Genomic DNA, 16635 nt, shown 5'->3' on the forward strand with positions numbered 1-16635 from the left:
GTAAAATATCTTTTAAAAAAGTCACAATTGATGCAATGTAAAAAAAAATTACACAATCTTCCAGTGTTGCTAAATGGTCAATAATGATCACATTAGACCAATACAGAATCAGTTCTGCCCTTAAATGCTAATACTTTGACTCATTTGTGGTATGTTAACCATCAGAATATTACAGCAAACAGAACCAGAAGGATCCAGTCTAGACTCTTCATGATCTTGTGTGAGAACCACTGTTACTCATAACCTCGTATACACTTTTTACACAACTTAATTTGCTTTAAATATCAAAATATTTAGTTTGATATCCTTATTCTCAAGTACTTATACACTAGGATGGATAGTGTGTCTTGTAGACTGCATTAAAAGAGTACTCTGATTGCACATCAGCCCGTTGTAATATTTTAGCCCAGTATCATCAAATAGTCACAAAATATATTGTGTACATGTGACAAAAATGAAAAAAATAAAATATCCTGTCGCTCAGAATTTAAAAAATAAACTAAATGTTCATTTAGTTGGTTCAAAAACAGCTTTGGACCTAATGAGAGCGTGCAGGCGGAGCGGTTTAGAGTTTACTTCTCTGTTGTGTTTACTTTCAGAACTATTGCGTAACAGCCCTAAAATGTATTTCCAGCTCTACGCCGTGAAGCACGCCTTCCACAACCCTCGCGAGACCTTTCAAGTACACGAAACACACATTTCTGCCCGCCGTGCGTTGGTGTTTTTTTTCTCCAAATGTCAAATGAAGAGCTTCAGAGAACCGTCAGGAAGTCAGCGCAGCAGGTGGGAAACGGGCCGACTTAACGAACCGCCACCGGTTACGATCCGAGGTTGTGACTGCGGGTCTGTTTCCCTCTGCACTCACTTTTTGCTCTTTCAGGTGAAACTAAAAGTTGCTGAAGACTCTTATGACTTTCTACCCCTCTCATCGTTCTCTCGCTCTCTCGGATCAATCTGAAGGACCAGGGGCAGGGTGGGAATGACACAGCACCGATTGCTCCGCTCTGTAAGCCCTGCGATGATGGGGAGAGGAGTGTGTGTGACAAGACAGGGCAGAGGAGTGATGGGGTCTCTCCATCACAGCCAAGGCCCTGTCTGCAATGCATGTCTCTCTCTCTCTCTCTCTCTCTCTCTCTCTCTCTCTCTCTCTCTCTCTCTCTCTCTCTCCTCCGACATCTACCATCCGCCTGTCACGTCTCAGCCTGGATGCTAATGAGGAAGCAGTTATTTGGGGTGATCACTCACCGCGGATAAAAACCAGACCGCCTGGTGGGACCCCCTAGTGGGGGGGGGGGGGGTATAGGGCTGTAACAGCTGTTGATAATTCAGACAACCTGGGTTTAAGCAGCGAGTTCCTCCTCACCGCATCCTAAACCTAATGTACTGATAAATATCAATGAGCTCTTCATTCCATCAAAGCTCATCTAACTTGTGTGTGTGTGTATGTTGGGGGGGGGGGGGGGGACTCCCTATAGTTCACGTACAAACCCTCTCGGCATCTACTGTTAGGACAACTCGTGTTCCACACCCCAGCTGTCGGTGAAGGGAAAAGGGATCTACAACGGTTGCGTCATATATTACAGTATATTGTTTGCGGAGGTGGAGTAAAAAGAATATGGTTAATATGTGGCGCACACAGCAGTCTTTGCTGAGGAGCGCTTCTCCGTTTATGGGCAGCGGTCCACGAGCCGCCAGCTGAATACCAAACGCTCGCGGGCCGGAGGCCAGAAAGCGACGCAAGCAGCAGCTGTGTTGTCCTCCATCAGGCCGCAGAGATCCACGGAGACCGCTAGCTTTTATAAAAAAAAATCTGTATCAGAATCGAAACGCTGTGTTTCTCATTGTACCGCCATTGCTCTTCATTACATCCCCCTGACAGCAGAGAGTAGAAACAGCCTGCTGCTGATTGGTCGCCATCATTTATTGGCCCCCGGACAAAGAGCCACCGCGAAGGGAATCAAAGACTCATCACAGGAGCTAAGCAGAGCCTACAAATAGAGTCGACACACCAATGAAACATTATTAGCGCCACCAAAAACTCACATTAAATATTCAGATAAATATTTGCAGACAACATTTTGATGAAACGATGAATAAAAGCATGTGAATACAAAATAAATGTCAGTATATTTAAGTAAATGTAGCATTACCGCCGTGTAAAATGACAAGGAGCATGGAGCGGCCAATAAGGATGAAGGAAGACTTGCATTTTAGAAATGACTCACATTTTATATCCTTATTATATTCCATATTTGAGAGACAGTGTCCCATAAGAACATAAGCAATATTCACACAATTAAAATGTCCTCATTTAAAAAAACTCTAAAAAATGAACAAAGAGGTTTACTGAAATGTTCAATGTTTTGGAGAGTTAAGCAAAAGTTAACTCAACTTTGTTCCCTTCTTTTTCCCATCTGAGTTTATGCACATGTTTTTTAGAAGTTACCCTTCTCAGGAGGACCTTGAACATCTGAAGTCTGAAGCCATTTTACTCTCTCGCTACAAAATGAAAGGAAAAGTCATCGCTGAGTGTGCCGCACACTTACGTCGCCATAGTAACAGCCTGGTGAAGTCATGCTACCTGTACAAATTACACTGATTTATATCTTCGGTATCTTTCATATATGTGCACTAATCAAAATCTAAAAATGTGACTTAAAAAAAAGAATATTTTTTCAATTTAAAGACTTAAATAAAAGCAAAATCAGGCGTCCAGATAAACGTTGCCCACTGACGGTCTCGTTTGATCTATATAGCGTGTCATTGGGATGGATTGCAGTGTCTTCACACTGCAAATACAATCACAACGCAGGTTGTGATTTTAATGGATGAAAGCTTCATTCATCTCTGATTTCTAAATCAGTCGTAGAAACACTCTCCCTTCATATGCAAATGAGCACCTCTTTGATATTCAAATCTCAATAAAGGTCGGTGTAGTCTTACATGTTGTATGCATATTTATTAATTTATGCTATTTAGAGCTGTGAATAGATACATAGTGGTGTCCTTGTGTGGGAGATAACATCACGTCAGCATTTCATTAGTTGCTAGGAGGGGAGTATGTGAATGGTGGAAGCATATCCCTGGTTGCGGGGTGGATTTAGGTTTCCTGGGAAATATAAGGCCTCGGGTCATAAGCTGATGAAACTAGGCTTTAACGGGGATCGTCTTATTACCTTCGCATTGAAAATGCGGAAGGTTATGTTTTGATCGGCGTGTATTTATTTATTTATTTGTATGCGTGTTACTCGCATAACTCAAAAAGTATTAAACCAAATCGCATGAAATTTGGTGGGATGATTGGTTATTATCCGGGGACCATTTGATTAGATTTTGGGATCGATCGGGTCAAAGGTCAAGGTCAAGGTCATAAAAAGGTCAACATCTTCTTGAATCGCAAGAAATTTGGTGGGATGATTGGTTATTATCCGGGGACCATTTGATTAGATTTGGGGATCGATCGGGTCAAAGGTCAAGGTCATGAAAAGGTCAAAATCTCCTTTTTACTATTGCGCGGTCAATTTTTATCCAATTGGCATGCAACTAATGCCAAAATGTTCATAATTCAATGCCCAATCTTGTGATATGCGAAGGTATGCGCTCTACCGAGTGCCCGTTCTAGTTTTGTGTGTGTTTTTGTGTATTCGCTATTTTCCGGGCCAAAAAGTGTACGAGCCGTCACTGAAACATATTTTCATAAGGAAATGGAAAATAACGACCTTCGTGGAGTCGGTTACCAAATGAAGCTCTCTATGAAAATATGACAGGTGGAGGACACCGAGTTGCACGGATAGTAGTCAGTGTTCATTTGGAGAGAAGTGCGTCTGGCGGGGCGGTTTCTTCTTCACTCAACTTGCTCCAAAGCCCGAGTGAGAAGGACACCTCCTGGCTCAGGTCTGCACGAGGCTAATTAGAGGGTTTATTTTTGCTCTCCTCATTTGTTTCCTTTGGACACGCTGTATCTCTCCAACACCACCTGTACTGATGGATGCCTTTCTAATTTCCTATACGCCCGTTATTTGTGTGACGGTGGCGGTCGTGTCAGCTGGAGAAATGTATTAACACCTTAACCGCTCAGACAGTGTGTTGAATTATTCGTTGCCCTTTTTAACATCTGGTACAGAATGTCCCTTTAATCAGATAAGTTCCTGCCAAATGTAGCATTTCATGTACGAGGCTAAACGATACACACAATTAAATTACAATTTAATGACAGTCACTCGACTTTTCTCTTGTGTTCTTAATACTTTATGTTATCAGCTTAATGATTTACTTTCGTTGGTCCTATAATTACATTTTCGAAAGGCTGAACGTCTAAATGGCTCAATTAAAAAATAAATGAACATATACGCCTACGTCTATAATATTCCCATCATGGAGAGAGATGGGCTACGTGACTCCTGTGGGCCGTGGCGACGACAAGAGCAGGACGAGACTCACGCACCTCCCACTGCACTGGGAGAGTTCACCGCACACACACACATGTACACACTTACACACACGTAAGTACACACATACACAAATATACACTTACACACACACACACACAATGTTTATACACGAGTACACACACACTTACACACACACACACGTTTATACACGAGTACACACACACAATGTTTATACACGAGTACACACACACTTACACACACACACAATGTTTATACACGAGTACACACACACACAATGTTTATACACGAGTACACACACACTTACACACACACACAATGTTTATACACGAGTACACACACACACACTTACACACACCATGTTTATACACACACACACACACACACACAATGTTTATACACGAGTACACACACACTTACACACACACACAATGTTTATACACGAGTACACACACACTTACACACACACAATGTTTATACACGAGTACACACACACTTACACACACACACAATGTTTATACACGAGTACACACACACACAATGTTTATACACGAGTACACACACACTTACACACACACAATGTTTATACACGAGTACACACACACTTACACACACACAATGTTTATACACGAGTACACACACACTTACACACACACAATGTTTATACACACGTACACACACACATACACTTACACACACAATGTTTATACACACACTTACACACACACACGTACATACACGAGTACACATACACTTACACACACACATATGTATACACATGTACATACACAAGTACAAACACATACACACACACGTAAACACACATGTACACTTATAAACATTGTGTGTGTAAGTGTGTGTACTGTATAAACATTGTGTGTGTACACACGTGTGTGTGTGTAAGTGTGTGTACATACACATTGTGTGTGTGTGTGTGTATGTGTTGTGTGTGTGTGGTGTGTGTACGTGTGTGTAATGTGTGTGTGGTGTGTGTGTCTCCCAGTGTGTGGGTGGAGTCTCGTCCTGCACTTGTCGCCACACACACAGGAGTCACGTAGCCCATCTCTCTCCATGATGGGAATATTATAGACGTAGGCGTATATGTTCATTTATTTTTTAATTGAGCCATTTAGACGTTCAAGTACAAACGCATACACACATACACACGTAAACACAGATGTACACACTTACACGCACAAGTACACACACACATACACATGTAAATACACATGTACACACTTAAACACACAAGTGAACACACACTTACACAAACACATGTAAGTGCACACTTACACATGTACATATACGAGCACAAACGCACTTACACACGCACACACACACACACAGACAGACACACATATTCAGACCTCCCACAGCATTCAGACATTTGAAATCACTTTAGTCACAGCGTTGTGCGGGGCTTTATTTAATACGCTTACGGGGTGATTGCAGTAAACCGCGTGGAGGTAATTCTCTGAATGAATGAAACGGGAAAGACGGGCGATCAAACAGCGACGAGACAATTCATCTTTTAATTTGACGCACGTGTGAAATAATTCAATTCAAACGAAACCAAACCTTTTTTTTTTGTCTCGCAATAACATCGTGTTGCCAAACTCGGGTCCCACGGCGTTCCACCGGAAGGGGAGGGGCTTCTTCTCTCTCTGGTGTCCCAGTCCATCACCAGCTAGATCGTGGAAAAATGTGTCACCTGTCCCCAGTTTAATAAAACCACAAGACAACCTGTCCAGAAGCACTAGGCAACTGAGCTCTTGTGTTTTAAATGAAGGTACTAGCCTGTCATACACACACACACACACACACACACACACACACACACACACACACACACTACCCAGTGTCATCCCCCATGCAGCTTATGTTTGCCGCCTCCTGCGTTCTGCTTGCCTCAGCAGTTTGACATTTCAAGGAGACACTTCAGCTTTCTCCACAGACAACTCCATACCACTACTAGCACCACCATACACACACACACACACACACACACACACTCTCACTGTGAGGCAAACTTTCTCGTTTTGCGGTGCATCACAATGCTACCATTGCCACTTATTTTCTCAGCCATCTTTTTTCCGCAGAAAGCAGAAATACTCCCTCCTCCCGTCCACGTGGGAATCCCTACAGTGACGAATGTGTTGTTGGTGTCTGCGCTGGGAATACTGACAAACATGGTGCAGTCAAAAAAAGTGATATACTGCGGCAGTTAAATAAAGTTAACTGTATAGGATTCAGAAGGGGAGCTCATATGCTCTTTGGTTCTCTCTGAGGTAAGCTATAGGTCTGAGCTATTAATCACCACAGATCTCTGGAGTAGCATGTAAAGAATATTTACATTAATGTCTATGAATGAGAGTCTTATTGTGTGTTTATTACACTTAAGCTACAGAGCAGAGTTTGGAGGTTGCACCAGCTTTTTGTCCATTAAAGCTTTACACGTCACAAAATTAATGACAAAGTCGAGCTTCATCTGACATAGAGATTAGAATATTTACATCCACTCAGAGCACGATGTGAACGCTGTTTATGTGACCCATTTAGAGTGAATGGTAAAAGAGTTCATATGAAATATGCTTGACGGCTATATCTGACTTGAAACTTGATTAAAATGCTGTTTGATAATGATGTTTAAATGAAATATAACATAATATAATGTAATAAGATAATATAACACATCAGGTAAATAAAGATTTTAAACTATATTTCACATTAAAGACAATCTCAAATAAGATAAGATAATCTTTTATTAGTCCCAAAGTGGTAGAATTTCAGGATCACAGCAGCGGGTGCACATTAGAGCATTAATAAAAATAAAACAAAAAACATAATAACAATACTAAATACTTACGAATACTAAAATACTAAATATACAGAGAAAACAAAATATACACACAAGGCAGTGACCAAAGTGAATTTCCAGCAGGTTAATTGTCCGGGAAAATAAATAAATTACAAATGTTATGGTAAAAATGTGAGTGAAGACTGGATATGTCCTCCTCCTCGTTTTAAAGCTACGATGAGGAACTGTTTGAGTGGATTTTGGCGACCCCTGTGGACAACAGTTGAAGTGTTTTTAAAGCACCAGATTCCTTTTAGCAAACTTCTCATTTCAGTATTCCATTTGATCGTTTAAGTCTATTTTCTCCGAATGAAAGAAAAGTTACACTGGTAGCTTCGGGTGAATTGTATATCGTCGGATTCGATACACATCATTCATTCGTGTTGTCACAAAACGGCATGTCGCATCTTTTTTTTAATGCAAAGGTCACCTCCATTGGCATTCTGAGGCGGACGAGCCTTTGAAGAGCGCAAATTAAATTCCAATCAACATGAGAGAAATCGCTTTCCACAGAAGAACCAAAACAAGGCGGAGACAGCGCCGTGAAGTTCATTTAAATTATGGATTGCAGTCATTTCTGTTGCATTTTTCACTGTGATTGTATTCTCTCTGGAATACGGTGGAAAGGTTAATCGTATAATTAAGTGGCGGTTACTGCCATTTCTTTTGTCGGCGAGTCCAAAGCGACTCCAAATTACGGGAAAGCATTGCACCCACTGTTTCATTTGAAGACCGTATACAGACGACGTGGAATATACGCCCACATTTAGCAAATAGTAATTGTTGTTACAGTAGGATGAACTTTGTTATATATACCAATTATTATGTTGAGAACGATAAATGTTTCACGTGCCTCTGGAAGATGCTCTTCTTTGCGAAGGCATCTGCTTCGGCTACAGAAGTGTCTTTGTGACATTTTCCCAACGTCCTCCCCTCCCGCCATCCATCATTTGCCAACATGAACTGCCTGTCAGCAGGCAGGTGTTGGAGAGGAGCGCGGCATTCCTCCACAGTCTCAATAGATGGAGTCACAAGGCTCAGCCACTGTTCCCATCCCCAGGATAAAGCCTCACCAGCGCAGCTAAGACTCCTCCCATTCTCCTCCATTGAGTCCCAGGTCACAGTCCCACAGCAAGGGTCAAGGTGATAGGCTGGCAGCCGCCCGCCTCATGCATATGGATGACAGAGACGCCTCCATCTGGTCCGCTGCATAATGCAAATACACAAGCCTCTTACTTCTCTCTCTCTCCCTCTCTCTCTCTCCCTCTCTCTCTCTCTCTCCCTCTCTCTCTCTCTCTCTCTTTTCTGCCTCAAAGGGCAACACTGCCAGACCTTACATAGCATCAGTTCCACTTGTTGGTCGCAGAGTCGCGACTTATGCAAAACCCTTATAGAAATGCCAGTCATTGCTGCACAAAATTCACAAGCCAACTCCACCCCCCCCCCCTCCCTCCTTTCCCCTCCACACACACACATATACACACACACACTATGGCTGACTCTCAGACTTTCCTGCCTGATAACACGTATGTGTGTGTTAGTATGAAAATTAAAGCGAGACTCCATCACTTGTAAGACACTTTAGTAATCAATTGGGATCTCACTAAGACAATCGGGAAAATATATAATATTAAGTCATATCAAATTATATATAAGTACCGTGCCACCGTATTTGACCTTTTAGCTCCGCCAGAAAACTCGATATTAATTGCCCGATTGTTAATTGACGATTTCGTGGCCATCCAATTACAGTATTAGAGTGTGAAGATGCCCTTTAAGGATTAAATCGCTGCCAATCAACTGTTATTTAATACGTTAGATTTTCTTTGTCGTGCGGTTGAAATCAGATCGCCGTCAGCAGATCAGCGTTAATAATCATCAGTGGGTCATCTGACCAATAACATATTTTTTGAAGAGCCGCTCGGGAGCCGCTCTCCCCCTGCGCCCGTGGTGAGATGTCACGCCGTTAGCCAGGCTGCTACTCGGTCCATAGACTCTGTGTTTGATCCCCATGAGGTCGGCCTTTAAGCTCCTTCTGTCTGTGCCAGTCACGGGGTGGTGGGGGTGGAAGAGAGAAAGAGAGAGAGGCTGAGCATATACTCAATCCTCCTTTTTGCAAATGGGTTTTTAACAGAGCCACATTGTGCCCTGCCTCACCGAGGGGGGGGGGGGGGGCAGCAGGTGTAATAACCACTTTTGTGTGGAGCCTTTACGGCTATTTATCGAACACAATACGCAAACCTCGGGCACCTTTTGAGCCGCTATGCCGCGCATTGGCTGAGCGTTTGTTTTCATACGAGATCCGGTGTAGAGTTGACATTTAGTTTGTTGAGTAAAAGACACTCAGTCCTACGAGTATGGATTCGTCGGTGGCATTTAGATTCTGTCTCGTTTCAGCTAAAAAACTTTTTAGGGGGGCAGATTCTGTAATGACGATGACGTCTTATTGCTCGATGCTCAGCGGAGGAGAAAACACACTCTCCAGTTCTGAATACAAAGCGCCTGGTGTCAGGTTCAGGACATGAAGCTCGAGGCCCAGAGAAGGACAACAGAGCCTCAGAGAGCCACCAGAATGACCTTGAGGAAACCTCAATGTCACCCTGGTTTGAAAGGTTATATGTGGAACCAAAAATGGTGCCTTAAAGAACCATTTTTTAAAGATTCTTTGAGAAACCTTTATAGGTTCTTTGAATAACTCTTTAAGGAAATGGTTCTTTGAAGAACCCTGGTTTGAATGGTTCTTCTATGGCATCACTCTGAAGAACCATTTTGGGTATTAGACGGCACCTTCTTGTTTCTGTGTGTCCAGCTACTATTTACATGCATCAGATAGTGAGGATGAATGCACTTTATTCATATAGAATAGAGGCAGAATGGACTTTAACAGCGTTCTCTGGTTATTTGACTCGTAAGAACAGTTGTTTTTAGTCGTTTTGGCGACCGCTCTGACACTTCCTCGTACCGGGAAGAGATTTTTACAGCTGGTCGACCACCTCCCTGCTCTCTGGCTCCTGATTATGAATCTCAGAAGTGATTCACACGAGAGTGTCCCGGGACATCACGTCCTAGCCTGACCTCGAGGTGCTCAGTGCTCAAGAGGATATCCACTCCTACAGTAATTATAAAAGCCTATTGTTAATTAGATTGTGGGAATAAATGCATACCCTCCATAAATCCATCCGTTTGGGTGAGCAGGTGACCTCTCGCTCAGACTTGATATGTCTCTGTGGGAAACAGTCGCTGAGCATCCCACTGAGAGGTCATATTTGGTTTCCAGGCAGATGCTATTAATATTTTAAAGACAGTGTTCTTGTGCATGTTGTGGCGTAAACTCACTTCTTCAGTGATGCAGAGGCTGCACGCTCTCTTGGGATAAGACGGGTACTTCTCCAGAGTTAGGATTGTTCCGCTGCCGCTGTCACACACGGTTGACAGAGTACAGAGAAACCCTCTTACTATGCGTTTGCTTATTCATACTGCAAAGCTCAAGAATCCCCAAGTATAGAAAAAGTATATATACTGCTTATTCAGTGGAGTTTTTTTGCCTTCAACTATATGCCATGTAGAAGTCTGAACGAGTATTTACAGGTTGGTTTGGATGGGTGCATATGCATGACTTATTGCATGTGATGCGTGACCGATAGCCAGAAAGGGATGTGGCTAAGTAAGGAAACACCTCTCAAAATATGTTACACGGAGAACAGGCTGCTACAAGGGAGGGGAAGGAGGAGGTGGGAAAAAAAACAGGACGAAAAAAGATAAAGCGCGAAAGCGATGTGAATCTGCCCGGCAACCACAGTTAGTTTAGCAACCGTCAGCTGACTAACTTTCAAGTTTTCAAGTTTCAAGTTTTTTATTGTCACATCCCCTTTTATACAAGTATAATCGGTTAATAAACTATACAATATCCACACATATATATAAAACAGTATATATAACTGGGAGCTTACCGACGTTACCTCCACCGTGACCTTCTCACCCTCAACCTGTAATGTCACAGTCGGTCCGTGTCGCCGGGTAAAAGTCGAGATGATGTCGCAGCTCCGGGAGCCGGATGTAAACAGACTGTGCATGAGTGTAAGTCATATCGCTGGTGCATATTTATACAAGGAAGGAGGAGAGAGGCCAGCGTGGGCGCTCATTGAGAGAACATGTCCGTGCATGCACATCTTGAGTTGTTGATTATTGATTGATGTGCAGCATTGGTAGATAAGTAGATCACTAAATTACCTCCAGTGTGTCAGGGAGGCAGAGCATATAAACACAAACATGCATCTGATTGAAGAGGCATTCATTAAGATAACTTGTATTACATTTATTGCTGGCACCATTGTGACGGTATATAAATAAATCTCACCAATTAGTCAGTTGACTTTGGTATTATAAGTGTCTACCAGCTTTATAGAAAGGACCCGACAGAGTGTTGGAGAACAGAAAGTGTACAGCTTTAAGTTATCTAGAAGATTTTTAGTCAATAACGACTTTGAAACCGCAGAAGAGGCCTAACATCAGATTTTAAAATGTCCACTAATGGGATTGCAAACTTTTAGATATTACTATATCTTTATTTGATATATGTTGGGAATTACGCCCTCAACAGGATTTGTCCCATTGTTTTTAGATTTTGTTTTATATGAATATACTCTTTAGTCCAACCCAGGGTGTATGATATCTCCTATGTAACACCCTGTGTGCTTCCTGTTTTATTTTGAAGTCCTGTCTCTTGTGTCCTCTGTTTCCCTGCACTTCCTGTCCCTGTGATCGTCTGCCCTGTCCCTGATTGGTCATTCCCTTCACCTGCCCTCAGCCGCTCCTCTGCCTCCTGTTTGATTGCAAGCCCCGCCCTCATTGTTTCCACCTGTGTCTCGTTCCTGTAGTGTATTTAGTCTGTGTCTCCTCCTTCTTCTGTTTGTTTGTGAATTGTTTTATGTCTCTTTTTATGTCATTTCATGCATTGCTCGTCTTTTATTTCCCTCGTTTCACATCCAAAGTACACCCACACAGGTGTTTTAACTCAGGTCAATTAAAACCTTCTCCAGCATGTGTACGTGTCCAACTGGGCTTGATTGAGGTCTCTGTGTAGTTTGGTGACATCACCTTATTCCCAGCACAGCTCCGCCCAGTTTATGCCTGACCAGAGGCCTAATTAGGCAGTGATTGAAAACACCTGTGTGGGTGAGCCTCTCATGATGGAAAATGGAAAGTCTACTTCAACTTTACGTGAAGGCTAAAAAGTAAATAATAATAATTGTAAAAATAGTTTCAAATGTGAGATTGATTAACAGGAGGTGAAAGCTTGACAGTGGGGTGTCTGTGATTTGCACCAGCAGAGCCTCCGGCAACCGATTAAAGGACAAATTGGTCCCCGCACCCTTCGGCGGCTCTGCCTCCTGCACTCTCTCTCTCTCGCTCCCCTGCCTGTCGTCTAAAGTTAGAACAACTTTTTCTAACTTCTTCGTTGGTGCATTATGAAGGCGAAAAATCCATTGCGAAGCAGAAGTGCAGACTATTAGCGTAGCCTGGCTCTCCAGAGGAAATTAGCAACGTGAAGCTCTGAAAGGGAGGCAGATGAAGAATTCATCATCGTGAGGCACATTTTGTTTATTAAAGAATTGTGCCTCGGGAACATGTGAGCTCAAATTAAGCACAACAACAACACATTTAATTCTGTTTTCACTTCCCTAACTGTGTACACATTTGGCCGGCGTGTGCCTTTTGTCCTTCTTCCTCTCACTTCCCCCACGACGAGTCTCGCGAAATGAGAGTTGGGCGTGCTGCTCGGTTTGCCAGCCGGCTGCTCCCTCCTCCCCTCAGCACCATCACCATCACCTGGCTCATGCCGAGCTGACTGTCAGCTCTTCTGACAGCCTGACCTCCCCGGCAAGCCAAATGCCACATCACATCGGACTCGGCTTCGCCCGCGTCTGGCCCTCAATCATCCTCGCTCCCGTGCAACTCTATATCAACACCCTCCCCGCCTTCTGCTTGACACTACCTGAAAAAGAGAAGCATTTGTTTGGTTCACCTCTATTTATAGTCCTCTCTGCTTCTGCAGTGTAGTAGGCTGGGGAGTGTTGGAGGATTGAAATGCTAATATTAAACAATATACTGCCATTATTTTACACCCGGCCTCCGCTGGGACATTATCTTTATTTGTTATCCGCCTTGAAACAAGAATGTGTACTGCCTGCATAAACATTCCCATCACAGTCTAATTTCATCGATGTTTTCCCATATGCTGCCATAAAACAAAGTTATCATTTGATTGCACCTGGCATCTAATGAGAGCAAAACGGTTTTTTTTGTTCCATCCAGCTCCTGAGAGATTAAAGTTTGCCGGAAAACTGAGAAACACACACATACACACACAGAATGTGTTTGTTGCCGTCACTCGGAGGCTCTTTTAAAGCAGGTTGTGTTATCTAAAGTTTAGCATGCACAGTGTCTCATCCTGTGAGGAGATGACAATGCCTGATAAAGCACAGTGTTCACTGCACAAGTTAAAAGAGGCAATCAATGGCGGCGCTCGATACTCTGAATACAGAATGGCTGCGGAAAAAAAGAATATCACCACCAGGGGGGTGGGGGGGGGGGACGTCTTCATAAACATTAAAAAACATGCCGTAATATACTGACAAGAAAGTTAGCTTTTCAAACTACAATTGAGATCAGACCGCCAACAATGGATGTATGGATGAGGATACAGGCATTATTAGTCCACCTGCCCCCCCCCCCCTCCACACACACACACACACACACACACACACTTGATAATGACCAGTAATAACAAGAGGGATATAGTGTGATATACTGTTGGCAGCATTAACAACAACCAACACATTCTCTTCACGTTAGAAAGCAGCCCCAGATGGTCCCAACACATTATAGAGTAAGACCATCACACTCAAAGTTAATGATTTACTCTCCCAAATAGATTTTCTTCGTTGTTACCTTCGCATTGAAAATGCCGGAAGGTTATGTTTTGATCGCCGTGTATTTATTTATTTATTTGTATGCGTGTTATTCGCAAAACTCAAAAGTATTGAAACGAATCGCATCGCATGCAATTTGATGATTGTTATATATCCGGGACCAGATGATTAGATGATCGGATCGATCGGGTCAAAGGTCAAAAGGAACAGGTCATCAAATCTTTCATCATCATGGAATCATATTGGATGATTGGTTATTATCCGGGGACCATTTGATTAGATTTTGGGATCAATCGGGTCAAAGGTCAAGGTCAAGTCATGGGAAGTCAAAATCTTTTTTTTTTTATACGATATATTTTTTTTTTTGGCATGCAACTGCAAACAAAAAAAAAAAATTCAATGCAAAATCCATCAATCTTATGATGATGGTATGCAGTGTTTGTGCCCATTCTAGTTGTTGTTGTTGTTGCTTGACTTCAAAAAGGGACAAAAAGAGCACAGCACACACAGCCGAAGGCTGAAAATTACGACGACGGCGAAACTCTATAAATCATGAATGGAATTCAGAGAAAGATTCAGGTAGGATTTATGAGGAAAGAAGCGTTGTCTGACTCGCAGCGTGCAGTTGGTAGCGTTACTTTTGCCACCATTGGAGCCCTGTATGGTAAATCCAAATGAGGGTTTAACTTTTTGAAGCTTAATGGGGGCGAACACGTGCCGATGCAAGCACAGTGTCTGGCCAGTGCGTCAGTGGCTGCTCACGGACTAATTCAAAAGCATCCTCGGACACTCTTGAGATGTTGTGCAAGCTTTTCCCAGGCATACGACTCTCAAGAGGAGTAGATCTAACAACTGGAAGAGGACTGGGAGAGAAAAGACTAATTGTATTACTGCGGGGGATCTGCAGGATGGAAGTTAAGAGGGATTTGTTCTACACTCTTCTATCGTTGAGCTATTTGCCCAAAGTTTGAAATCACGCTGTTGGTTTAGTTTTAGTTGGTTATAGCGAAATAGCTCTGTGCACTTACAAAAAGTTATTCAGGGGACCACCACTTAATTAAATGCACGGTTGCAAGATAAAAATTATTATTCATTATTCATAAATTGCAAAGATTATGTTGGTGGTTGTGTTGACATCATAATAACGTTAATTACATCAACTTAATACTGTGGGTAGTCTAAACCCACATTTCTGCATACATGTATTTATTAAATCTGCAGTAACTTCATTCAAATTGGCTTTTAATTGTGTTCTCCATGTTGAGATAGGGGCGGCTTTAGCTCAGTGGGGGGGGAGAGGCTCCTGCAACACCAGGGGGTTGGGTTCGATCCCGCTCCCCCCATTAGTTAAGTCAGTGTCTCGAGCAAGCCAGGCACTGAACCCCTTTGCTTCTTCTTCGCTCTCACCCCTGCACATAACTTAAAAAAAAAAAAGGAAAGAAATGTAAGAGATTTCCTTGGGGATGGGGATTAATAAAAGTGTATATTCTATTCTAATTTCACTATTTGAGCATTTTTAGTGCTATATTGAACAACAAGCTTAACATGATAAATGATGTCATGGAGCCGGTGAATAAGATGACCTCATTTATTTGACTTATTGCCAACACATCTACAAATCAACATCCTCACTCTATAGACTTTCCATCCATTTCTAAGACATTTAGAACTAGTCACAAATATATACTTTTATTTATTTTAAAACAGCTGGGTTCTGTAGCTCTTTTTTTTTTTTTTTTTACAAATGTTACTAAAACAGGAGTACATTTGAGTTTGTTGGGGATATTTTCATACTTTCATGTATCAACACACATTTGGTGTTTGTGGGATTGACTCTAAATTAACAACATGTACACAGACAACACGTCATAGCGGGAGCTTTTCCCCCCGAATATTATCAGATCTCTGAATTTACTACTCCTGTATTTTTGTGTTCTTTACGCCATGATCCATGATATGTGGTGGAGGAATTTCCAAATAAATTCAAACATTGAGAGAGAGAGAGAGAGAGAGAGAGAGAGAGAGAGAGAGAGAGAGAGCTATTGTGCTTGTCAGGTTGCCGTGAGGAAGACTCTGCAGCCCCGTATGGGAACACTGCCACAGGTGAGCCGCTGAACGAGCTGCTGAACGAGCTGTGGCGATAGTGAGGTCAGAGTAATAACACTTTACTCACATGCAAACGTCAAGTCCTGAAATCACAAAACCTAGAGCCCTGTTTACCAATACGCCACTCTCAATCATTGGGTAAAAAACGCTGTTTTGAGCTCATACAAAAGCACTGTTGTCGTATCTTATCTGGTTGATATTGTCTGTGTCTGTAGGTGTCGGAGAGGTTGAGAGAGCGAGCCATTTGTCTTCATCTCTCTCTCTCCATGGATGAGACCCAGAGACGAGGTGGATAGATAAGAGTTTTACTCCCCACCTGCCTCCTACCCAC

This window comes from Pseudoliparis swirei, chromosome 18, assembly GCF_029220125.1.
Source record: "Pseudoliparis swirei isolate HS2019 ecotype Mariana Trench chromosome 18, NWPU_hadal_v1, whole genome shotgun sequence".
In the NCBI taxonomy this organism is placed as follows: Eukaryota; Metazoa; Chordata; class Actinopteri; order Perciformes; family Liparidae; genus Pseudoliparis; species Pseudoliparis swirei.